This window comes from Canis lupus, chromosome 7, assembly GCF_003254725.2.
Source record: "Canis lupus dingo isolate Sandy chromosome 7, ASM325472v2, whole genome shotgun sequence".
Lineage (NCBI taxonomy): Eukaryota > Metazoa > Chordata > Mammalia > Carnivora > Canidae > Canis > Canis lupus.
The window spans coordinates 33,527,672-33,555,375 of NC_064249.1; the positions used below are offsets into that span (position 1 = coordinate 33,527,672).

Here is a 27,704-nt window from a genome sequence, read left to right on the forward strand (position 1 = left end):
ACACTTACCTGGGAGAAAAAAGAAATAGCAATATTGAGAGTCTATTTGGAATCAGACTGGCCTGGGAAAAGTGTAGATAGTTTATTACTATGTCAATTTCAAACCCCTCTTTCATTTGACACTTGAATCTTTATTCCCAGGGCTTCTTAGGTCTTCTACAATTTTCATGCAAAATATGATTCAGCAGGATTCATTGCATACTTGCTAGGTACAGGCAGTACGATAGGCCCTGGGGAAAGAGAGAAATCAGGAATAGAAAGTTGAATAAGACATGGTTCCTGCCTAAAGGAACTTAAAATCTACTGGGAGAGGAAGTAATGGCTAATACTGTCAGTTAGATTATTGAGTTATTTTATTGATTTAACATACTTTAACTAAGACGGGTGAGGAAAGAACTATTGAAAAGAAAATTGCCTAAGGAAAGAATGACATAAAAATGCTAAGGATCATCGTGGTAAGGCACTGAGATTCAAAGTGATTCATTGTCTTTTGCTGTTTCTACACTTTCTTGAACAAGATTATAATTTTTCATCATGAATGAAAATACATATACATTCAAAACTTCTTCTAGAGTATTTTCTTGCTCCCTAAAAACATAGCTGTCATGCCTTTAGTATAAGAATTTGCTGTGAGTCAAGCAAAGGGAAGAAAAGGAGATAGACAAACTACAGAGAACAAACTGATGGTTACCAGATGGGAGTTAGGTAGGGAAATGGGGGAAATAGGGATTGGGGATTACAGAGTACATTTATCATGATGAAAAGAAAGGTAAAGAAAAATAAAATAAAATGATAAAAAAATGCGCTTTCTGGGAGAAGGAAATATGAAGTTAAAATCAACATCAATACAAATAGAATTTATAAAAATGGTGGCCTTCATATGGTTTTGTAGGTATACATAGTGCATACCAACATGCATATCTAGATGCATGCAAAATACACATACTCATTTCACATACACGCATGTATGCATATACATACATAGATGTACTTGCATATGTTCATGGCCAACTCCAGAATGTTCAAGAGCTAACGATGGGTGTTTTGGTTTCTGTTCCTTGGCTCTTGTATTATTCTCATGATTGGAAAGACAGAAGGTGATGGATTCTCACCCTCTACTTTTAATCCCGGCAGCTGTGGTGGACAGTAAAAGAACACTTGACCAGTGAGCCTTAGCTCTGAGTTTAGATCCTGACTCTTACTAATTACTTCTTCATCACTTGGAATATAGATGTTTCTCAGCCCCTGCTTGATTATTCTCCGTGAGATGAAGGAGTCAGTCAGATTCTTGCTGATACCAGTAGGTTACTGATTAATAACTAAGTGAGGGGGATTCCTGGGTGGCTCAGTGGTTGAGCATCTGCCTTCAGCCCAGGGCAGGATCCTGGAGTCCCAGGATCGAGTCCCAGGATCAAGTCCCACATCGGGCTCCCTGCATGGAGCCTGCTTCTCTCTCTGCCTATGTCTCTGCCTCTCTCTCTCTCTCTCTGTGTGTCTCTCATCAATAAATAAATGAAATCTTTAAAAAAAATTAAAAAAATAACTCAAGTGAGGGAAGGAAAGAAAACATTAACAAGAAGTACATTGACCTCTCTTGACATTAGAGACAGTCTTTGGAAATCTAGTTCATCCCTTTTGCAAGCCTGTTGTACATGAAGATTCTGAGACCCAGATATTTGAACTCTACACACTGTGCTTGTTCACCAATTCCTGACTCTCCATTACCCATTAACATCCTCCACCTGCTTTGTGGGGGGGTACATATCTATGGCACAGTTACACCAAAAATTGGCTAGAGACGAATAATAACTGCTAAAAAGGTCTCTCATGGGCAAATTTCTTACTTCCATGATTTTATTTGATACTCATGAGAATCCTCCCAGTTAGCTATTATTCTCTTGATTTTACAGATGTGGAAACAAGGTTCAAAGAACCAAGTATCACACTCAAGGAGGGCTGGTTCATGAGTAAAAGAATCAGTGTATCAATCTGACACTGCTGCATTCTAGAAGAACCAAGGCCGATTGACCACACAGACAAAACATGATGCCAGAATTGGCTGGTTTTATGGCTCAGGGAGGATTATGTGGTAGTTTGATTTGATTTTTCCTCTTCCCAAGACTTGACTTGAAGGCCAGGAAGCAAATCTATAGCTGTAGCAGCTTTGGCCGTGCTTCTCAGTATAAAGAGAGGAAGGAAGGAAGCTGAGAGGAAGGGGATGCCTCCCCTTTCCTCTTGCAAAATTGTAGCCTTTGGATAACTAGAACAAAAATTCAAGTTATTGGATATAGACCTTTGCATAAAGTGAAGAAAGTCCACTTTGAGAGGTATATTCCACCATATACTTAAACTCTTTTCTCTGCTCCAGGACCTCCAAATACAAGTCTCCTGACTTCCATACACCCTGGTCCTTTTTTCCACTTGTGTGAGAACCTACTGAGATCAAGTTTGCTGTGAATGTCAAAATAAAACCTTAACTGATATAAAATGACTTTGAAAATTTAAGAATAGAGGAGAACATAGGAGAATGGGATTTGAGGAATTTTTTTTAAAAGAGATACGTACCTAACACTGGGCTTATGAAGTGTTGGGTCCTGTCACCTGCCCTCTCTCAGTGTTAAGGGAGGGCTGCTGTAAGTGTAGAGGCAAAGGCTGCCTCAAGCTCCATAGGGAAGTTCAGTGTGGGGGAGCCACAGGGACTCTGCACTGAATGTTGTCCCCCCACCTCCACACTTAGGGGGAGAGTGAGGTTGGGTCAGCAAAGGCTGTATCTCCAGTTACTGATCATCCTTAGATAATGGGCTGGGATTCTCTGCCTAATCCTTTAGTTGGTACTCATGCCATGAGCAATAGATCCCCAAAAAGCACAAGGGTCACCTACTCCAGATGACTGCATTATCATTTAGGTCATACTGTACTGACATCAGGGTCTCTCTTCCTGCTAATCAGATCATTTAGGTACTCGAGCTGACTCAGGGCCTGCAGAAAAGAACATTTCTGGAATATGACGCATTGGAGATAGACATAGGGGACTGAGAATGAAAACCACATCCCAGAGCTATAAAAATGACAGACTGTTTACCTTATATGGAGTATCTCTAGGTTTATTTCCCTTAAAATGAATTTGTTAGCCTATAAATTAAAATGACCAATGGAGGCAATTATTTTTTCTTCTCTTATCTTTCTACCCCTTCTTGGATGTATTGGTGGAAATAATGAGATTAGCCAGGTCCTGAATGTCATAGTCAAAAATTTACAACCTTGTCCACCACTTTGATCATTTCCTTTATCCCACAGCTGAAGAGAACCTAGGCCTCATTATCTTACCAGTGGACAATAAGGAGACATAAATAAACTTCATTTCCCTTCTCATCAATTCAATATTGGTAAATGCAAGTTTCACTCCAAACCAAGGAGTTAATAGTCAATAAATACAATTTGTAGAAATAATCATAGTGAAAGACTATAAAAACATTAACCTTTCAAGTTCAATTTTTAGTATGAATAAAACTATATATCTTGACTCAAAATATCATATTTGGGCTATAATTTTTCTTTAACTTGCAAATGCATCAGATATATATATTTAAAGACTAAAAAGTAAAGCAGACACCTATATAACCACTGTCTGTGTTACCAAACAGAGCACTGCCCCCTAGTATTCAGCAACCAGACTGACAACCTTCCTTCTCCAGCCCCCAAGGCAGCCATGACTCTGACTTCTGTGATCATGTCCCTGCTTTCCCTTGTCCTTTTATGGCCTACCTATGTACTCTTAGACATACATTGAGTTTTTCTGATTTGTGAATTTATCTATTTCTTCCTTCAATATGTGCTCATGTGTCTTGCTATATAGTCTCTTCATTTGTACTCCATAATACCCATTGTACAAGTGTGTCACAGTTTCTTTACTCAATCCTCTGTACTAGACCTTTGCTTCTTTTTCCTTTTGCATTTGCAGAATATGGCAAAAGAAAACACAGAAAGATAAACCAGAAAGTAATGAGATTATTTACCCAGGGGTGCAGGTGAAAAAAGCAGACTTTACTTACTACATATTTTTCAACATATTCTTTGCCTTTGACCTATATTAATATGTTATATATTCAAGAAATAAAAATTATTTTTAAAAATGCTAAAATTTCATGTCAGCAGAAACAGATGAACCAACCATTTCAAATTTTAATACTTAGAAGAAAAGATTAATACAAATAATTGTAAACCAGTATTCTGACTGTATGTTTACTGATGGTATATATATATATTTTTAAAGATTTTATTTATTTATTCATGAGAGACAGAGAGAGAGAGAGAGGCAGAGACACAGGCAGAGAGAGAAGCAGGCTCCATGCAGGGAGCCCGACGCGGACCCAATCCCGGGTCTACCAGGATCAGCCCTGGGCCGAAGGTGGCACTAAACCATTGAGCCACCGGGGCTGCCCTGATGGTATATTCTAAGGACAAAAAGAACTACAATAGAATACTCACTGGTGTTTTGAGTGACATTGCATTGAATTTACCCACTTAAGGAGATGTCTTTAAAATATGTCTTCCTATATAAAACCATGACATTTTAATTTATTTATGACTTCCAATAAAGTGTTATAATTTTATCTTTATGTGAGGCACTTGTGGGTTTTATTTTTTAACTTTTATTTATCCATCAGAAAGAGAGAGAGAGAGAGAAAGGGAGGGAGAGAGTGAGCATGGGGGGGGGGAGGTAGGCAGAGGGAGAGGGAGAGAGAATCTTAAACAGACTCCAAGCTAAGCAAGGAGCCCAGTGTGGAGTGTGGGGTTCAATCTCACAATCGTGAGATCATGACCTGAGCAGAAACCAAGAGTTGGTCACTTAACCAACTGAGTCACCCAGGCCTCCATGGCACATGTATTATGAGAATTATAGTGGCTACTTCTTGTCTTTTATATTACATAAATAGTATCTTTCCATTTGCTATTTATTACTACTATGTAGAAAGGTAGTGATTTTTGTTTGCCAAATTTTCTTAACTATAAAACTTATTTGGATATTATTTGGGATTTTTTGATGATAATCATATTTCTGATTTTTATGCCTTTTTTTTCCTTTATCAACTGTGTATGTGCTAGAACTTACAGTATAGAGTACAATGCTGGTAAGTGATAGTGGACACTCTAGTGTGGTCCTTGATTTAAATGGAAATGCTATCGATATTACACCATTAAACATAATGCCTTCTGTGTTCTTATTTTATCTACCCTTTATCACATTAAGGAATTTCCTTCTTGTTCATAATGTTACAGAGTATTTTTAACTCATAAGAAGATGTTGAATAATCTCTAGCAATCTTTCTGCATTTATTATGACTCTTTTTTTCCCTTTATTTAGATAATGTGGTAATTTAGGTAAATTAATGAATTATTATTAACAAACTTTACATTATTCCAAATCAAAAATCATTACATTATGTATTTTATATGTTGCTGGATTTGGTATGCTAATTTATTATGATTTTTTTAATATGATCTGTAATTTATCTTTTCCATGTTTGTTCAGATTTGGTTTTGGTATTGAAATTAGTCCAGCCTTATTAAATGAGTTGGGGAATGATTTCCTCTTTTTCTGGATTGTTCTCTGGAAGACTTTTTGCAAGATTAGAATTACATCTTTTTATCATGGACCTCATTGGTAAAGTCATATAGTGATTGTTATTTTGGGGAGGTGAGTAATTTTTGACTACTAATTCAGTTTCTTTAAAGATTATAGAATTTATAAGGTTTCTTCTCCTTTTTGTGTCAGGTTTATATTTTTCTAAGATCTATCCATTTCTCTTTAATGTACTGGCATACAATTGTTCATAGTATCCTCTTCCATCTTTTTATTGTCTGCAATTTCTATATCACCTTTCACTCCAAATACAGTTAATTTGTGGATCCTCTTATTCTTTTTTTTTTTTTTAAGGATTTTTATTTGTTTATTTGAGAGGGAGAGAGAGAAAGAGAGAGAGAGCATGTGAGAGCATGAGGGAGGGGCAGAAGAGAAGGAGAAGCAGGGAGCTCGATGCAGGGCTCAATCCCAGGATACTGAGATCATAACCTGAGCTGAAGGCAGACACTTAACCAATTGGGCCATACAGGCCCCCTGGATCCTCTCTTATTCTTGACTAGAGTCAAGACTAGACTAGATAGAGTCTAGTCTCTAGTCAGAGACTAGAGTCACTGATCTTCCTATAGTTGTTTCAAAGAATCAACTTTTAACTTTGTTTTATTCACTAATTTTAATTTTATTTTCTATTTTATTATTTTCTGCATTTATTTTCTTTTTACAATTTATTTTGATTTATTTTGCTATTTTTCCCTCTTTGAGTCAAATGTTTATCTCATTACTTTTTATCTTTCCTTCCTTTATGTTGTAAGCACTTAAGGCCATGGATTTTTTTAATACTGCTTTACCTGCAGCCTACACAAATTGAGAATAGTATTTCATTATTCATAAATATTTTATTTATTCATTTTTATAAAGAGACAGAGACAGAAGGGAGGGGTAGATGGGGAGGGAGAGGGACAAGCAGACTCTAAGCTCAGCATGGAGCCCAACGCTGGCTCAATCCCATGATCTTGAGATCATGACCCCAGCAAATATCAAGAGTTCAGCACTTAACAGATTGGGCCACCTAGGCACTGCATTATCGTTCACTTTTATTTTATTTTTTTTAAAGATTTTTATTTATTTATTCATGAGAGACACAGAGAGAGAGAGAGAGAGAGAGAGAGAGAGAGGCAGAGATACAGGCAGAGGGAGAAGCAGGCTCCATGCAGGGATCCTGACATGGGACTCGATCCAGGGTCTCCAGGATCAGGGCCCGGGCTGAAGGCAGGGCTAAACCACTGAGCCACCTGGGCTGCCCTATTGTTCACTTTTAAATATGATTTGATTTGCATTAATTTGTCCTTTTGTTGAAAGGTATTTATAGATATACTTTTTAATTATCAAAATATGGGAATTTAATTTTTGCAATTTATTTCTGATTCGAGTTCATTTTAATGAGTTATTGGGAAAGATTTACATCAGGCTTTTGAAATTTGTTGAGACGTTAATCTTGAGGTCCAATATATGGCTATTATTTGTAAATACTCTATGTATTACACAGTACAGTATCTTTATATGTATGTTAGCTCTATTTTCTTAATGTACTGTTTGAATATTCCATGTTTAATGATTTTTGATCTGCTTGTTTTATCAAAAATCTACCATAATGGATCCTCCTGTAATTTTGTCCACATCTCACTGATCTCCCTGTAGTTTTGTTCGTATTTCACTGATCTTCCTGTAATTTTGTTCACATTTCACTGCATACATTTTCAATATTATTAGTAAATTGAATTTAAACCTACTAATTAAACTTATTGTTTCATCTTGATGATCATAAAGATGATATAATCTTTTTTGCTCCAGGCTTTTCCCCTTAAGTTTATATTTATCTTTTATGAATATGGTAAGACCTAGGGTTACAGAGGTGGTCTTTGATCTTAAAAAATTCATATATAGGGGATCCCTGGTGGCTCAGTGGTTTAACACCTGCCTTCGGCTCAGGGTGTGATCCTGGAGTCCCAGGATTGAGTCCCAGGATCGAGTCCCACATCAGCATGGAGCCTGCTTCTCCCTCTGCCTGTGTCTTTGCCTCTTTCTCTCTCTGTGTGTCTCTCATGAATAAATAAGTAAAATCTTTTTTAAAAATTCACATATAGATATAAGGTTCTAAATATTAGAGCAAGTCTTACTCTAGGTTCTTTGTACTAAATAGTGAAATCCTCAGAGATTGTAAAGAATTGAACAAAAAATAGCATTCAAGTATCGGGTATTTATATAATCATCTTTTCCCCCTTACATTTATGCCTTAAGCTCGCAGGGAAACCTCAAGGACTATTCTTCTCATTGTCTTATGTATACAGAGACATGTAGCAAATTTTTATTTTTTTATGTATGTATTTATTTGTTATCTGCCAAATAGCCTCTCTCTAAGAACTGTTTCTGCCCACATTCAAGTGGCAACTGCAATATTTATTGCTTTCCTTCACAATGACCCTGACAAATGGAAGAATTGTTTAGACCATTTGTGAACATTTGACAAAGGCATGATCTATCAGGGTCTTTCATCTGGAACTGAAAGAAATAAACCAATTTAAATGGAGTGTCTGGATGGTAAGATATACAATTAGGGATCTGATACAAGCTGTCTTCTTCATGTGTCTCAGAGAATTAGAAGAAACCAGAATATGGGGAAAAGAAATAAGAAAGTCATGCACAAAACAGAGGGGAGAGAGAGATGAAGAGAGTGCTGTTTTATTCTCTGCTTTTAGCAGTTCCTGAGGTCTAGTCATTTTCATTTTTTTTAGATCCTTCAAAAAATGTTTTTTCTGAGGAAGTGAAAGGATTTATTCTGAAAACTATGATACATTAATGAAAGACATTGAAGAGGCAAATAAATGGAAAGATATACCATGCTCATGGATTAGAAGAATTAAGGTTGTTAGAATGTTGTTATTACCCAAAGAAATATACAGATTCAATGCAATCCTTATCAAAATTCCAGTGGCAGTTTTTACAGAAACAGAACAAGCAATACAAAAATTTATGTGGATCCACAGAAGACTCCAAATAGTCAAAGCAATCTTGAGAAAGAAGAATGAAGCTGGAAGCATCATGTTCCCTCATTTCAAGCTGTATCACACAGCTATAGTAATCAAAACAGAATGATATTGCCATAAAAGCAGACATATAGATCAATGGGACAGAACAGAAAGCCCATAAATAAACCCATGCATGTGTGGGCTATTTATGACAAAGGAGCCAAGAAGATACAACAAGGAAAGGGCAGTCTTTTCAATAAATGATGCTAGAAAAACTGGACACACATACACACACACACAAGAATGAAATTGGACCACTAGCTTACACCATACACAAAAATTAACTCAAAGTAGGGTAAAGACTTGAATGTAAGACCTGAAATCATAGTTTTTAGAGGAAAACACAGGGAGTGAATCATTGGCATTGGTCTTGGTGATGATTTTTGGGATTGACACCATTAGCAAAGGCAATAAAAGCAAAAATAAACAAGTAAATTTAAAAACTCTGCACAGGGCATCTCTGGATGGTTCAGCAGTTTGGCGCCTGGCCTTCCACCCAAGGCATGATCCTGGAGTCCCAGGATCTCGTCCCACGTTGGGCTTCTTGCATGGAGCCTGCTTGTCCCTCTGCCTGTGTCTCTGCCTCTCTCTCTCTCTCTCACTCTCTCTGTCTCTCATGAATAAATGAATAAAATCTTAAAAAAAAAAAAAAAAAAACCTCTGCACATCAAAAGAAAGAACAAGATGAAAAGGCAACCTACTGAATGGGAGAAAATATTTGCAAATCATATATCTAATAAAGGTTTAATATCCAAAATATATGGATTCATACAACTCAACAGCAAAAGCAAAAACAAAAAACCCCCAACAATTCAACTAAATAATTGGGCAAAGAATCTGAAAAGACATTTTTACAAAGACCCAAATGGCCAATGAGTACACAAAAAAGAGCCCAACATTACTAATCATCAGAAAAACGCGAATCAAAATCACAGTGAAGTATTACCTCACATTTACTAGAATGGCTATTGTGAAAAAGAACAAGAATAACAAGTGTTGGCAAGGATGTGGAAGAAAGGAAATCCTTGTGCATTATTGGTGGGAATGTAAATTAGTGCATTCACTATGGAAAACAGTATGTAAGTTCCTTTAAAAAATAAAAAATAGAAATACCATATATTCTAGCAATTCTGTTTTTGGGTATTTATCTGAAGAAAATAAAACATTAACTCGAAGAGATATGTGTATGATATGTTTATTGCAGCATTACTTAAAATGGCCAAAATATGGAAACAACTAAAGTGTCTACCAATGCATGACTGGCTAAAGAAAATGTCACAAATACACGTGCACTTACACACACAGACACACACTCATACACTGGGATATTTTTCAGCCATATACATGAATTAAATTTTGCCATTTGTGACCACAAAAGATAGACATTGAGGGCATTAGCTATGTGAAATAAGTCACACAGAGAAATACCATATATCACTTATATATAGAATCTAAACAACAGCCACACCAACAAAACCCACTACAAACCAAAACCAAAAACCCAGACACAAGCCCATAGATACAGAGAACAGATTGGTGCTTGCCAGAGGTGGGGGGTGGCAGATGGGTGGCCTGAATGAAGGTGGTCAAAAGATACAAACTTCCAGCTGTAAAATAAATGAATCCTGAGGATATATGTACAGGTTGGTGACTATAGTTAATAATACCATATTACATATTTGAAAAGTTGCTAAGAGAGTAGATCTTAAAGGTTCTCATCATAGGAAAAAAATTGTACCTATGCATGTTAACTAGACTTATTGTGATGATTATTTTGCAATGTATGCAAATACTGAATCATTATATTGTATACCTGAAGCTAATATGTTCCATGTCAATTATATTGCAATAAAAAGCCATTTTCTTCTCCTTACATTATGCTTCTGTTACTTGCAACATGTGGTACTTTTTCTTAATGTTGTTCTTCATCAAATATTTTAGCTCTCTACCTTCTGGACATATGATAGCATTGAGCATCTTGTCTGCACTGCTCCCCTGTACTCCCTTGCTTTTTTAGTTGAGTGGGACCCTGTGACTAGTTCTGGATAATGAATTGTGTGCTGTGGTTACAGGTGTCACTTCCAGGACAGAGGATCTTATTCTGAGACAGAGCTCAAGGCCATCCAGAGGTCTGTTGCAGAGGTTAGCTAGTTTTGTTATAAGCCACTGTGCTTTTGAGGTAGTTTGCTAGCGTAGCATAAATTAATTTATTCTGATTGATATTCAACCAAAACAGCTGTAAGCAATAAAGCCAGCTAACCTCTGGCATAAACATCACTCTGAGACTTTTTATAGCCCTATTTGAGGGCATAAGATCTGACCTATGTATTAGATTAACAGTTCGTGTTTCTGTCTACGATTATGAGAAACTCACCTTTACAACAATTCTTGGCTTCATATTGTATCAATAAAATCATATCTTTTTATAAAAACATTTATTTTTAAACATGATCATTCTTTTAAACTTTTAATTTGGCTCCACTTTGTCACAAACAGACAATGAAGTCTGAAAGAAGAGACTGAATTGAAGAGCCTAGCTAGGAAGTCTCTGTATCCAAGAAAGAGAAGCAGTGGATTTGGTAGTGTGATGTAATAAAAAATAGATATTTGCTTTTCAGTCTTGGTTCCTAGGGTTTTTCCCTTGTTCTTGGCACAGGACTCCTAATTTAAATCTCTGGAGTGATAAAACTGCTTTTCGTATGCTAATGAGACGACTAGTGTCTGTGGATTCTTACATAGCTCAGGATTGTGTTGGTCACAAGAGCAAGACATAATTAGAGGGTTTGGACTTCAGCTCCATTCCCAACCTCCAGGGAGTAGAGAGGGGCTGGAGAATGAGTTAATCACTAATGGCCAATGGTTTAATCCATCTTTGCCTATGTAATGGAACATCTATAAAAAACCGAGAGCTTCAGGGTTACTGAATGCATCCCCATACCAAGAGGATGGAACACCCAGGGAGGGTATGGAAACTCTTTGCCTCTTCTTCCGCACTATACATTGGCTTATCCATCTTTTCCATTCATCTGTTACTGAGTTATTGCCTTTACAATAAACCACTAATCATAAGTAAATTGCTTTCCTGAGTTCTGTGAGCCATTCTAACAAATTGTTGAAGCTAAAAGGGTGGGTTATGGGAACCTTTGACTTTGTGGCCAAATCAGACAGAACTATGGGTGGTCTGGGCACACATAACTTATAATTAGCATCTGAAGTGAGAGCAGTCTTTGGGACTGAGTGCTTACACCTGTGAAGTTGATGCTAACTCAAGGTAGTTAGTGTCATAGTTGAACTGACCAGTAGGATGCCTAGTTGATGTCTAGAGAGCTAGAAAAGTGGTTGAGGGTATAGAAAAACCCCACACATTTGGTGTTAGAAGTGTAAAAGCAGCAATAATTGTAGAAGTGTAAGCAGAAGGCTATACGAATTTCCAAAACATATTTCAAGTGAAATTCTTCCCTTGCTTGTCAGGATAGAAGTTGCCCACAGGCCCATTTTTTCCTTTGCCACATACATTCTATTATTTGGGATAATGAGTCAAAGCTTTGGAATCCTAAACCCACAAAACCCATAGAATCTTAGAGAGAAATCCATATCAATCCTAGAGATGGATATAATACCAAGAGTTATCTAAGCTGGGAAAAGAGAAAACAAAAGCTTAGGGTAGAGAGGACAATGGCTTGAACCAGGGTAATGCCAGTGAAGTTAGTGTTTCAATCCTGGGTATAATTTCAAGGTAGATAGACAGGATTTACTAATTGATTGTATGGAAATTATTAGAGAAATAAAAGAGTTAAAACAAATCCAAGGATTTCGACCTAAGCCACTGAAAGAGTAGCAGTGGCATATCTAAGGTCATATAGCTAATCAACAACATAATCAGAAATAAGACCAAGTCTCCTATTGCCAGCTTAGTGGCCTTGCTGCCTCACTCTGGAGAAAGTAGAAAGGGAGCTAATATCGGAGATTTTTATTGCACATATTTCATGAGATTGCATAAGATTTATTTATCTTCATAGTATTTTATAGAACAAAGGAATAGTTTCATTTTATTTTAATTTCTGATATGTGTTCCTAGCTACAAATTACTTGAAGGGACATTTTTTACAGTAGAATTTGCAGAGATACCGGAACAGTGTGTGGCTATTATTCTATTGGCAATATAGCATCTGTTGAGAAGGTTTTGTGCTACTCCTGAAGCCTTTGTGGTTTGAGACAGAGGCATGAAAGACTAAGGGGCCAAGCAAGCAGAGCTCTAATGTTAGATTAGAGGGGCACAAAAGTTAGGGGCAAGGTGGCAGAGAGGCCAGAGGGCATATCTACCTAGCCAGGTTTGGTTTGGGTCATGTCTCTGCCTCAGATCTTAATCATCAGCTTCTTGGGAAGTAAAATCAATCAGAACAATATGGGGAAATGTTTCCCTCAAATGATGCCATTGCATCCCAAAGTTTTATAGCACTTAGAGTGAATAAATAAGAGACTGAGTCACAGAATACAATACCAACAGTGAAAAGATCTGAGTGGGACCCCAGCCCATGCATTCATATATTAAGTAAACATTTATTGAGCTCTTGTTCTATGCCAGCATGTTCTGGACACTTTTGATACAGTGGTGAACAGAGCAGACAAAATTCTTGCCATAATTGAGCATACTTCCCAGGAGGGAAAGACAATAAACAAAGGATTAAGACTATCCTGTGTCACAGAGAGATCAGGGCTAGGAGAATAGCAAAGCAGGAAGGGGAAAGGCAGAGTGAGTGGGGATTGCAGGAAGTATTATTATTTATATAGATTAGTCAGGAAAGTCTGATCTAGTGAAATGGTATTTAATCAAAGACTTGAAGGAGTTTTCAGTTCTATATGGGAGGAGCTTGGAAGTCACACTCTGTCCTAACAAGTAAAAAGCTAAATAGACTGAAAAATCAACAACTCTTCTTGGATCCGTAAGAGGAAAAGGATACAGGGCAAATCACTGTGCCCCAGATTGCAGAGACAGGTGAATATGGAGTCACGGCTTCCTAGGGCACAGACACTGAGTGGAACTGCTTCAGGAACCAGTGCCTGAACTGTAATTGACAAATTGCTGGAAGCAAATCTGAGAGTTAAAAACTTCAGGGGTCTTAGTCATAGGGAGGCCCCTAAAGCATTGTAAGATTTTCCTGCAGGAGCTAGGTTCCCACAGGAAATATCAGAAAAATTTCCTCTTGCTTCTGAGGAACAAGAACCACTGTGAAGTATGCCAGAGCACTCTGTTCTTTTTAACAGATCCTGCCCTCGGGGCAAATTAATTAACTGTATTCTAACCTGCTGGGATGTTATCAGAGCCCACCTGATGTGGAGAAGGGAAATGCTTAACTCCAGGCCTACTTTGGCCATTTTGTCCCACCTACATGGGGAAAAAAGAAAAAGGATAAACACTTGTGAAATTCACAATCCAGGCAAAGGCTCACTAAATGACTAAGATCTAATCATAGGACTATAGATAACTTCCCTTCTCACAGGTCATCACCATATTCCTAAAGTCTACTTACAGCAGCTCTTTCTACCCAGTGCATCATGTTCAGCTATCAAGAAAAAATTACAAGACATACTACAAGGCAAACAACACAATTTGAAAAGACAGAGCAAGCATCTGAACCAGAATGGCAGGGATGTTGAAATTCTTAGACCAGTAATTAAAACAGATTAATATGTTAAGAGCTCTAATGAATAAACTAGGTATCATACCCACCCCCATCCTGCAAATAAAATATGGTAATAATGATGTATTAGTGCAGGTTCATCAATTGTAACCAATGCACCACACTGGTGAGGGAGGTTGATAACAGGGGGAGGCTGGGGGCAGGGGCATATGGGATATCTCTATGCTTTCTTCTTAATTTTGCTATGTACTTAACATTGTTTTTAAAAATTTGAGTCTTTTATTTTTTAAAGTAACAATAGAAAAAAAAGACAGAAACTTGGGATAAACATGAGGCTTTCGGGCAGGAAATGTTTTAGAGAAGAATGAACACGAGCAAGACATGAAACAAGAAAATGCTTCCTATGTGTAAAGAATAACACGAAGGCCAACGTGGCTAGAACAGAATGTGCAAACAAAAGAATGTAGCAGAAGGGTTCAGGGAACTAGCAGGGAACAATATCAAATAAGGTCTCTTAAGGCCACTGAAAGTATTTGACCTCCGGTTTGAATGATAAAGGAAGCCATTAGAAAGTTCTCTACAAAGAAGTTGGGTGCTGTGATGAGGGTTAAACAGAGTTTTTTCACTGTTCTATTGAGAATACTATGAAGCAGAAGCTGAGAGGTGGCAGTTGGGTCTCACAGTAGGGAAATTGGTTAAGAAGCTATTGCAATTATCAGGGAAGAGAGGATAATGATTTGAACTAGGTGATACCAGTGAAGTTCATGTGTGAATTCTGGGTATAATTTGAAGGCAAATATGCATGATTTGCCTATTGATTGTATGTCAGTTACTAGGGAAAGAAAAGAGTCGAAATAAACTAAAGACTTTTTTATCTAAGCAACTTTTGGGGAGAGAATGCAGAAAAATGGATTTTGGAGGAATAACTAGGAGTTTTATTTTGAAGACACTGTTTGTGAGGTAAATTATATAGCAGAGAGTAATATTATTTGGGTTCTTAGATATAGAAGTGTGAAGTTCAGGAACAATTCTGGGCTCTAAATACAAACCAAGGAGCCATCAACATAAAAGTGCTATTTACAACCATGAGGCTGGATAATATGATTAATTGAGTGAACACAAATAGAACAGAGAGGTGTGATTTGGGGGCACTCCACTAATTAGAAGCAGGGAAGATTGGGAGAAATGTGCACACACACAAAAAGTAATCACAGAGATAAGAGGAGAATCAACAGTCATGTTTCAGGAGCCAAGTGAAGTATTTAAAGAACTATGTGATCAACAGTGTCACAAGGTCACAAATAAAATAATATGTGAACTAAGAATTGACCACTGGGTTTTGCGAAATGGTGGTCATTGTTGACCTTGACAAAAGATGTTTCAGCTGAGTATTCAGAATAAAAGAAAGCATAATTGGAATGTGTTCAAGAAAGACAAGAAACATAAGAGGTTTCAGTTCCATCCAATGCAGAAGATATGAAAGATCTTTGTTCCCTGACATCAAGAAAAACCTGAGAAAAATAAGAATCCTATTTTCCTATAGGTCAAGCAAAAAACTAGTGAGACAAGAAAGCCCTGAGGACTTGACTTCCCAAGAGAAACAGGTATTCAAAGAAGGCTAGAGAACCATGGCAGCCTCTGTACTTGGTCTGGGCAAACAGGAGGGCATGTCTACTGTAAGGGGAGAAACTTATCAGAGGGAAGAAGTCAGTCAGGCCTTAAACTACAGAGTAGGCTGGTGGGGCAAACTGGAATCTGTAAGTGTGATAAAAGTGCAAAGTAAAACAAAATAAACTTACAACAAAATATGTAGAATATAAGAAATAGTTAAAGGGATTATAAGGCAAAGGAGGGGAACTGAATGGGAAAAATTAGAGAGGGAGATAAACCATGAGAGACTTCTAACTCTGAGAAACAAACAAAGGGTTGCAGAAGGGGAAGTAGGTGAGGGGATGGGATAGCTGGGAGTCAAGCACTGAGGAGGGCACTTGATGGCTTGATGGAATGAGCACTGGATGTTATACTATATGTTGGCAAATTGAATTTAAAAAAAAAAACAACTTACAACAAAATAGTTGCTTAGCCTGACAACCCCTGGCCTCATCCCTGCCTCCTGAATCTTGGGGAGAAGTGGTGGAAATGGTCCTGCAGAGCAGCAAGGAGTCACATCGCATAGGGCATTTTCCTGTTGATTTATCTACAGGATAATTGTAGAATTATCTACAAATATTATCTACTGCTGGGGTTGAATCCAAAGGTGGGCAAAAACTATCTGAAACTGTTGTCTAGTCCTCTCCCAGGTCAAAAATTGACAGTACTAAAAACACACTGGTCGCATGTGGAAGGTTGGAGATTCAGCTAACACAGATGCCTTCCATCTATCTAAACCTGGGACATCTACAGCCTAAAGCAACTCTAGGAGAAATCTGAGTGACCACTCCCTCAATTTAACTGCTAGATGAAAGAAAGGACTTGCATGCTCTTGAAAACAAACAAAATTAAGACAAAGAGCTGAGTGATAGAGTTAAGCCTCACCACATCAACAGAACATTAAATGTGTATGAAGGAAATAACCAATTAAAAGGCAGTATATCAGAATGGATTTACCAAAAGTAAGAACAACCATATACTATTTACAGAAAATGTAAAAATAAAAGAATGTGAAAGACACACCTGTAATCTCTAAGTGTATGAAAGCTGATGTGATAATATTAATATCAGGCAGGCGACATTACCAGAAGCAAAGAAAGATTTCATAATGATAAAAAGGTCAATTTATCAGGATGATATCACAATTCTAAATGTTTATGTCACTAAGAACAGAGCTTCAGACACAAGAAGCAAAGATGGCATAACTGAAAATAGACAAAGCTGCAGTTATAGTTGGAAACTTTAACATTCATCTCTCAAAGAAAGGGAAGTGGGAAGCAGGGGTGCAAAACGTGGCAAAAACACCAAGGACACAGCAGGTTTGAACACTATCATCGATAAAGGTAACTCAATTGACATTTATATAATACACCAAACTGCAGAATACATATTATTTTCAAGTGCACATGGATCATTCACCAGTAGCAATCATATTCTGGATCATAAAAGTGATTCTTAATAAATTTCAAGTGACTGAAATCTTTCAAAGTATCTTCTTTTTTTAAAGATTTATTTATTGAAAGAGAGAGAGTAAGAAAGAGAGAGCACAGGAACTGGGAGAGGGGAAGAGAGAGAGGGAAAGAAAGAACTCCCCACTGAACACAAAGCACTATGCAGAGCTTAATCCCAGGACCCTGAGATCATGACCTCAACTGAAACCAAGAGTCAGCCACCAAGGTGTCCCATTTCAAAGTATGTTATTGAACTAAAAAAAAAGAATTAAATTAGAAAACAATAACAAAAAGATACGGAAAGTCTCTAAATACTTGGGAAATAAGAGCACACTTCTAAACTATTTATGAGACAGAGAAGAAATAAGAGAACTTAGAAACCATAAGTGAATGATAATAAAAACCAAACATTAAATTTTGTGAGTTTAAGCTAAAGTAGTCTTTAGAAAATTATAACCATAAATGTTTACATTGGGAAAGGAAAAAGATTCAAATTCTGTGATCTAAAACTTCCATGCTAAGAATCTAAAAAGAAATGTTTCACTCAATGTAAGTACAAGGGAAGAACTGATAACAAGTAGAAATCAGTGAAACAGAAAATATACAAGTAACAAAGGAAAATCAACAAGACTGAACTTTGTTTCTTTGAAAAAATTAACACAATTGAGAAATCTGACAGGACCGATCAAGACACAGTAGAAAACATGCATATCAGGATTAATTACCAATGTAGGAATGAAAAAGGAGATATCACTGCAGACCACGTGAGCATTGCTCCCACTCTAACAAGAAAAAGCTGGACAAACTACTATGTGATCTTAATTTTCATCGAGCCCTCCAGAGCTATGAACTCAGGGAAGTAAAGTAGTCTGAAATAGAAGAAAAGAATATTGTCTCCTGTCTTCTTGAAAACAAAAAGTGAGCCAGCTTGGCATCTGTGTAGGAGGAGAAAGAGCCAGTGGACACCATACAAGTGAACAAGAAGATTTGTAGTGAAGGACTAAGGTCAAGTCTGGGCTAGCACAACACCATAGAATTCTTGGGAGACACAGACACAAGAAAAGTCTGCATCATGTACAGACTCCTCTCCATGGACCCCTCCTGATGCTCCTGAGAAAACTTGAAGCAGGATGGGATACTATCAAAACAATCCTTCAAGTGGTGAACTTTGTTGGATGATTTACACTGTCTGATTTCAAGATTTACAGTGATGTTTCCCTAATCAAGACAATGTGCCATTGACATTGGAATTGACACACAGATCAATGGAATAAAATAAAGGGTCCCAAGACTGAGTTTTGGCAAAGGCATAAAAGCAATTCTATGGAGATATAAAAATCTTCTTAATAAATTGTACTGGAATGATTGGATATTTATATGGGGTGGGGGACGTAAAAAGACCCTACCTCCTATTTTACACACCTATACCCTACACAAAGAATCTAAGATGAATTATAGACCTAAATATAAAAATGAAAACTAAAACTATATAGCTTCTTAAAAAAACAGGAGATGATATTCAGAGCACATGGGAAGGCAGATATTTCTTAGACAAAAGATAAAAATCATTAACCATAAAGGAATAATTTTGATGAACTACTCTTTATTAAAATTAAAAAACTTTTGCTCATCAAAAGCTATCACTAAGCAAATACTGAAACCACAGCTTGAGAAAATATAATTTCAATAATTATATCAGACAAAAGACTCATATCTATGTTTTTAAAAACTCTTATTTGGTATAATTTTAATATGGTCCCCACAGTTCTCACCCCTGGTGTACATGCAGACCATAATCCTCTCCCCTTGTGTGTAGGCAGCCTCTGTGAACACGATGGATGCTACTGATGTAATTAGGTTATGGTACATGGCAAAAGTAAAAGATTTTGCAGATGTAATTACAACCAATAATCAGTCAACTTTTTAAAAGATTTATTTATTTATTTTGAGAGAGACAGAGAGAGTGTGAAAGATAGCATATGTGCAAGTGGTGGGAGGGGCAGAGAGAGAGAATCTCTAGCAGACTCCCTGCTGAGCATGGAGCCCAAGGTGGGGCTAGATCCCAGGACCCTGAGGTAATGATCTGAGCTGAAACCAAAAAGTCAGATGCTCAACCAACTGAACCACCCAGGTGCCTCCAATAATCAGTTGACTTTAATCTACAGGGAGAATATCCTATGTGGTGAACTTTTCAAAAGTGACTCAAAACAGGAGAGACCTTGGCTTTGAAGAAACAAGCTGTCACGTGAATGACCTGTAGACAGAGAAGCCTCAGTTCTGCAACCACAAAGAACTGAATCCTGCCAACAGTCTGACTGAACCTGGAAGAGGACACCATGCTCTAGATGAGAAAGCAGCCCTGGCATCACCTCAACTGCAGCCTTGTGAGATGCTGGCAGGAGACCCAGCCAAGCCATGCCCAGGCTCTGGATGCACAGAAACTGTGAAATAATAGCTGTATGCTCTTCAAGTCACTCACTTAAAAAGTAACAAATAATGATAATTTGTGAAATAAGTAATTTATGGTAATTGGTAATGCAGCACTGGAAAATTAATATAATTCAATAATAAGACAAACTCAATTTTTTAAAGAATCAGCAAGATTTAACAGATACTTCACAAAAGGAGACATACAAATGGCCCAGGCACAGAAAAAATGCTTAATATCATTAGGAATCAGGGAAACACAGATTAAAATGATAATTATTTGTCATTATGCACCTATACAACACTGAATTTTATTTTTTAAAATGTAGATTAACTGGTAATGTATGCATTTCTGGTGGGCGTATAAAATTTTACAACCACTTTGGATAATGGTTTGACAGTATCTGACAGAATCAAACGTGTTCCTATTCTGTGATCAGGTAATTCCACTACTAGATGTATGTATCCAAGATAAATGAAAACATATGTCCACAAAAGGATGTGTATGCAAATTTTCACAAAAGTTTTATTCACAACAGTAAAAACCTGGAAAGAAATTCAAATATTCATCAGTAGGAGCAAGGATAAAAATAATTGTGAAATAATACTCAACAATAAGAAAGTTACATTTTACTGATGCATGCAACAGTGAGGATGAATCTCAGACACACTGGATTGAGTGAAGAAGCCAGACACCAAAGAGTTCACATTTCATTTCTTACAATGAAATCTGATAATAGATGGAAGGAATCTATGGTAAAAGAAAGTAGAATTGTAATCGTAGATGTGCTGAGCCAGGAGCCTGATGTAGGGCTTGATCTTACAACCCTGAGACCATGACCTGAGTCAAAATCAAGAGTCAGACTCTCAACTGACTGAGCCAACCAGCACCCCTAATACTTTCACTTTTAAAAAATATTTAAGAAAATTGTGAAAGGAAGAATAGGTAATAAGGAATCAGAGTCAGTGAGTATCAACAATCGTTGAGGTCTTGAGAAATTGAGAAAGGAAGTGATGAAGTACCTGGAGCATGATGTGGAGCCCAGTGAGGAATTTCTTAAAGTTTACATATAGAGTAGCATATTTATATGCTATACTCTACTACAGAGGGAAAAAATTGGTAAAACAGGATAGAAAGGGGTCTTCTTTGGGGAAATGTATATCAAGTCCTTTGCCAAATTTTTATCAATTTTTTTTTCTGAGTTGTAGCAGTTCCTTTTATATTTTGGATATTACCCTTTTGCAAGATATATAGTTTGCAAATATTTTCCCCTCTTCTATAGATTGATTTTTCATTTTGTTGATTGTTTCCTTTACTGTGTACAACCTTTGTGTCTACTGATGGATAAATGTATAGACAAAATGTAATATATATAATGTATATACATAAATATATATATATTATACATCATGCTCTATTTTTTAGCCATAAAAGAGAAGAAAATCCTTCCATCTGTAATAACCTAGATGAATCTGGAGGATATTCTGTTTAAGTGATATAAGGCAGACTTGGAAAGACATATACTGTAGGATCTCACAGCAATTTTTTAAAAATCAAGCTCCTAGAACCACAGAGTGTAACATTGGTTGCCAGGACCTAAAGATTGGGGAAATAGGGAGATATGTTGATCAAAGGGTACAATCTTTGAGGTCTAGGAAGAATAAATTCCAAGGATCTAATATAGGTGTGGTGCCTCTAGTTAATAATACTATAGATCTCAAATGTCTGGCCACACATACACAAATGATTACTGTGTGAGGTGGTGGATATGCTAATAAACTTGACTGTGATCATCATTTCATAATGTATACATACATTAAATCATCATCTTGTACATCTTAAAAATTGAAAACAGGGGCACCTGAGTGGCTTAGTCAGTTAAGCATCCGACTCTTGATTTTGGCTTAGGTCATGATCTCAGGGTCGTGATATCAAGCCCCTGTGTCAGGCTCTGCACTCACCTGGGAGTCTACTTGAGAATCTCTCTCTTCCTCTCCCTCTGCCCCTTCCTCCTGTGTGCTCATGCTCTCTCTCTCTCTCTCTCTCAAATAAATCAATAAATCTTTTTAAAAAATTATGTTACATAGAGTGGGCATAGGAGGACTTTGGTTAAGGGAACTAATATTTGGGCAAAGCAAAGACTGGTAGCTCCCAAGACCTCTTTTCCTTCACATTCAGTTCCTCATAGTAAATTGTAGAAAAGCAACTTACTATGAGATGAAATCTCAACAGTGGTAGGGAAAATATTCATACAAATTTATAATATCCCATCCTCAGAGACTCTTCTTCATCTGCAGCCATACACATCCAGAGATCCACCTCCACTGATGTTTCTGCAAGTCCTGTCTGAGAATTAAAATGCATTCATGCATTAAAATTCACCTTTCTGAGGAGGAAATAAATTCTGAATATTACCTGTGTTATAAATATCTTTCAACAATTTTTATTTATAAGAAGTAGCTATTTAAATATCCATCTAAAAATAATTCTAACTTTCCTGAGTAAAGAAGAGAAAAGAAAAGCAAAATTTCTCAACATATGGATATAGGAAGGTGAACTTATATTAAGGACAAGTTGAAGAAAGCACAGGTAGATGGGGGGGGATATATTGTTAATAACTCAGCTACTAAACCAGGTTCCTTTTGGCCCTAGAATTGCTCTATCCCAGGGATCTGCAGACATTTTCTGAAAAGTGCCAAATGATAAATATTTCAGGCATTGTGAGACACCTATAACACATATAACCTACAAAACTTTGTAGCATGAAAGAGCCATCAACATGCGAAAAGGATGAGAAAGGGAGGGTTCCAATCAAACATGATTTGCAAAATAGGTGGCAGGCCTGGTACATGCTTCTTGGGTAGACATCAAGGTTAAATATTTTTTCTGCAATGTGAATCCTAGAATATCGACGATGAAGGGGAAGGAAATTAGCACTTTCTCAGAGCCAACAGAGTACCTGGAATTTTCATATCCATAATCTCCCTTAACTTGCACAAACATTCTAAAAAGGGGGCTCATGACCTCCAATATTCACCCATGAGGAAATCCCCAAACCACTTCTCCAAAGGTACCTCAATGTTAGTGGCAGTGGCTAATATCTGAGATGATTTCCAAAGCCTCAATCCTTTCCAGCATTCTAAAATGGGGAATCATCATACGTGATTTTTAAAAGTAAGAATTCATAACAGCTAAAAATGACTACAAAACAACAAAGGAGATAAAGAATGAGCGTAGCTCAAGTCCCTGGGAACAAGGGTGTTTTGTAACGAAGCTGGCCTAGGGAAAAAAAAATCATATGGATCAGGTTAGTTTGTTAACTGGATAATGTTCCCACTCAGGAGCACTGGACAAAACTACTTTCCAGCAGAACCTTCACTGATTTGTGCAAATGGAAGGAAAGGAGGGATACCTCTGGACTAAGTCAAGAAGCCCAGGGAGGGTGCTCAGTGTTTCCACTTCCCTAATAGATACCTCTGCCCACTTGGGAGCAATATTTCCTTATGTTCAGGGGCCCAGGACTTCCCTCCCACTTTTCATTTCCCCTGTGAAAAGAAGCCAAGGTTTGGTACCAGCTGATTTTTCTTCATTCTTTCAGTGGCCACCAGCTCCCTTTCATGGTCTTCCTCTATGGAGACAACCCTATGATATTAAGGCCCACTCTCTTACTCATTGGCCCAAGAAGATAAGAATTACATGATATCAAGGGTGCCTGGGTGGCTCAGTTGGTTGAGTATTTGACTCTTGATCTCAACTTAGGTCTTGATCTCAAGGTTGTGAGTTCAAGCCCTGTGTTTTATACTTTTTTTTTTTTTTTAAGAAAGAATTATGTGGTATCAGTTTGTCAGGAACATTGATCCATTTCCAAAGTCACTTTAAGATCCACATAACACCTCAACTGGCATCATCATTTTAAGTTATATTTGTCAAATTGTAGATTTCAATAATCTCCTACTAAGTATGTGTTGTCCCTCACCTAGAAACATGGGGTATCCATGGATAAGTAGGATTGGAGGGAACAGATAGGTCCTTAAATCCAAAACGCCAGTTTCTTTCAGCCCTTAAAGGAGGTGAGTGGGAGAGGCAAGACAGTATTGAGAAGGAATAAAGGTGGATTACAAACAAATAACCTATGACCAGCTTCTCAGGGGGCGGGGGGGCAGAATATGGTGCTGGGCAATGGGACAGAAGCAGCCAGAGCTCTGGGAGCTGCAATCATGGGGCAGACAACATCAGCATCTTTCACAGCTTGAAACCCATATCCAATTCAGCTTAGGTCACCAGAGGCCCCCTTTCTCCAAGACCTACCTCCCATACATATGAGGGGCTGGACTGACCCAAATGTCCCTTCCAGGTTTAACATCTCTGGTCCCACCTAAGGAGAGGATGCCCTACCACCGTAGATGTTCTTCTGCCCTAGGACTCCCCCTGGGAAGTGTTTCTTCCAGGAGATATTTCAGGGTATTGGCAGGGTGTTGCAGAGAAGACTGCACTTCCCTTTATTGTCTGTCCCTTAACTTCTCCCGATCCTCCAACACAAGGCTGTCCTGGCTGGAACTTTCTTTCAAGTTTGGAGGTCTCAGCTAGGAAGTGGGGAAGGTTACCAAAAGGGCATAGCATAGGACAGGGACAACTTTAATTCCAGATATTACACATCTGGAAATTTCCTCAGCCATTCTCTTCCCCTCTGGGAATGTCTCTCTGACGAGCTTTCTCCCTGTCTCTGATCTGCTTCCATGCTGCTGACCCCTCTTTCTCCTTGATTTTTCTCTTATGCTTGACTCTGAAAGTGCTAACTGGATTTATCAGAGCCAGTCCTAGTGGTCCTGAAGCTGTTTGTAAGAATCTGGAGGCAGGCATCCATAAACTGAGCCCAGACGGGTAAGCCTTAAACCAATTCCTGTCGACTGAGCAAAGGCCAAAGTTTCAATTAAACTGTCAGTTATCACATACGATTTCCATTGGGTAATACAAAGTATAGTAATGGTTAATGGAGAATTACTCTGACTTAACGCCACCCACTTCTAATGAAAATTGAAGCCCCAAGTTCAGATATTATTTATGATGGGGAACTCTCACACATAAACAGAAGGTCTAGCAAGTTAAAAGATCTATAACAGAGGGTTGGAGCAGTGCAATGACCTTTAAAATAATTGGTTTTACCACACTGTGGTTCCAACCAAAGGTGAATATATTCATAGACTTCATGGCAATAAGCAATTTGTCAAAGATTAAAGTTCACCACTTAGAATGACTAATATTAGGATCTGCTCAGAGGAAGAAAATCATTCTCTGGTTCTTCATTTCATTTGTACTTCCAAGCAAATCTCCAACATGTGGAAGTGTAACTAGAATTTGGCAATAATGAGATTCAGTTTTGCAATGTTCAGTGTAGATCACTTTGATTTCTATATCTAAGAAAAATCAACCACTTTTTGTTTCAAATGGAATTAGGTTTCCTGGACCTTGGTTACCAGATTCAAACATTTGGTAACCATGTGCCCTACTCTACCAACATTATGGCATCTGAGGGCCTAACTCAGATTTCCATCTAGGAGTGATACCATCAATGAGCAAGAAGGTATAAGGATATTAAAGGCTCCAGGGTGGAGATATATATAAAGTTTTCCCAAGATTTATGGCACTCACTACATTCTGTACTACCAGGGATTGCTTGTATATAAATCTGGTGAAGAAATTTCCATCTTTGTTGACAAATACATCCCTGGAGGAATGGCCCCCAGGAAAGCAATACTCTACTTCTCCATGACTCTGGGTAGTGCCCATCAATTGTGCTGCCAGTCCTGGCACTTGGGGTCCCAGAAATAATTAATTCCACTGAGAGAGTACATAGAATAAATAAAGGCTAAAATTAATCAAAATGTGACCAGAGTTTTAATCAGGCAGCACAGGACTTGACAAGAGGGATGTAAATATTATTGTAAGTCACATCAAATCTGTTAGCAAATGAAATCCAAATCCAGAGAAACTGATTCCTGTCAGAGAAGGAGGAAGCTTGGGGAGGCCCCTGAGGCTGATAAAACTCAGAAGGGTCAGTCTATTCTCACCTCTGCCAAGAGCTTCCGTGAGGGGGGGAAAAAATCTTTAAACGTGTAGGAATAGTTTTTATTCTTAAATATGTATAACGTTATAATCTTTCAAGCTTACTTTTAGAGAGATTTATCATGGTTGGTGGGGGGGGGGGGGGAGGAGGGTCCCAGTCAATCACACTTCAGAGAAATCGTAGACATTACAAAATTCCATAACAATATCTGTTGTGAGGGCAGGATCTACAGTGTCTCCTTTGCCCTCACACTCAGGAGGCCTTTGGTGCCTGATAGTGAAAAAAATTAATGGGTTCTGAGACTTAATCAGCAAAAGCTCCTCGAGTGTGGAACATTTTGTTAGATTCTATAGATAAGCTATCACTTCATTAGAATTACATACCACTGAAGCTTGGGAATTAAATCTCCTAGTTAGAATAAGGATAAACAGAGCTAACAAATTCGGGTGCACAGAGGCACCGCAGCCTTAACAAGCAGATCTCCTCGAGGCTCACCTTGAGAGTTTTGCTCCTGGTTTCCCGCCGGTCCCCCAGCTCAGGTGTGGGCTGGCCAGGCAGCTGCTCCCCTCTGACGTCACCGGGGAAGCCACGCCCACCGGCTGCTCCCAGACAATGCCCGAGTGCGTGTGGATGGAGCCTGAGCTAGAGCAGGACCTGCAGGCCCGAGGCAGGGGGCTCCTGTCATGGATGCCTTTGGCTTCACGGTTTCCCCAAGGCTCTGTTGAGCCTTCCTTAGACAGCTGGACGACAGTCTAGGGCACCTCCTGCCTTCTCTACCTCTCTCCTTCACTTGGGATCAGATAGAAAATTCTCCAGCCTTCCCTGACTCCCTAGTCCCCTCCTCTCCGCCCGCCCCCGCACAGGCATATTCCTCAATAATATCCCTGCACGTGTAATCCCATCTTGGCATCTAGCCTAACACATCAAGAAGAAGGGAAGACGGAGGGAATGCAGCCCGCGGAGCACAGGAGCCTCTTCTGTGACCTCCTAAAATCAAGCCACTCAGGTACCCAGATTTCCACTCGCCCTGCCTGCCCAATAGATACCCACTGCTTTTAGACAAAGGAAGACGACCGCTTTTAGGTAAAGGCACTAGCAATATCATAATTAACATATGATTATATGTATAATATTCGTGTGTAAGACAGAAATTAATCGCATTTATTTAAAATATGAAATTTTGGGTCGCTCAGCGGTTTAGCACCTGCCTTCGGCCTAGGGCGCGATCCTGGAGTCCTGGGATCGAGTCCCACATCGGGCTTCCTGCATGGAGCCTGCTTCTCCCTCTGCCTGTGTCTCAGCCTCTCTCTCTCTCTCTCTCTCTCTCTCTCATGAATAACTTAAAAAAAATATATATATATATATAAAATCTGGGGCACCTGGGTGGCATCAGCTCAGGTCATGATCCTGGGGTTCATGGCATTGAGTCCCTCATCGGGCTCCCTGCTCAGTGGAGATCCTGCTTCTCCCTCTACCCCTCACCCCACTCATGTTCTCTCTCGCACTCTCTGTCAAATGAATGAATTAATTAAAAAATGTAAAGTATAAAATCTGAGCACTGCTGTCTAAAATAAGAGGAAAACTATTTTACATTTTAAAATGTGATAGATCGTAAAGAGATGGACATTCATCACTGTTTATGGCACTGTGCTAAGTCATGCAAGTCCTCGAAACCATCTTACCTAATCTTGCCATGCCCTATGGGGCACAAGTATCATCATCTGATGAAGAAATGGAAACAGGTTAAATGACTTGCCCCAGGTCATGTACAGTCTGTAATTTTGGATTCTACAATTCTGACAG

General features: G+C 38.3%; 2 long non-coding RNA genes across 12 annotated transcripts in view; one reads left to right on the forward strand and one right to left on the reverse strand.

Annotated features, from left to right (window-relative positions):
• Positions 1-66: 66 nt before the first annotated feature.
• On the reverse strand, positions 67-27,686 carry LOC112648731 (uncharacterized). 2 transcript variants are annotated; one of them, XR_007411966.1, is made up of 4 exons: positions 27,584-27,685; positions 26,397-26,555; positions 22,049-22,183; positions 67-229 (listed from the first exon to the last, which is right to left on the reverse strand). It is a non-coding gene; the product is annotated as an uncharacterized LOC112648731 (long non-coding RNA). The 2 variants fall into 2 exon arrangements; XR_003129263.2 differs by lacking the exon at positions 26,397-26,555 and having other exon boundaries at positions 27,584-27,686.
• Positions 26,522-27,704, forward strand: part of LOC112648730 (uncharacterized) — a 107,443-nt gene continuing 106,260 nt past the window's right edge. For all 10 annotated transcript variants that reach the window (XR_007411960.1, XR_007411958.1, XR_007411963.1 and 7 more), the window contains exon 1: positions 26,522-26,984. This is a non-coding gene — a long non-coding RNA (uncharacterized LOC112648730). The remainder of the gene's footprint in view (positions 26,985-27,704) is intronic.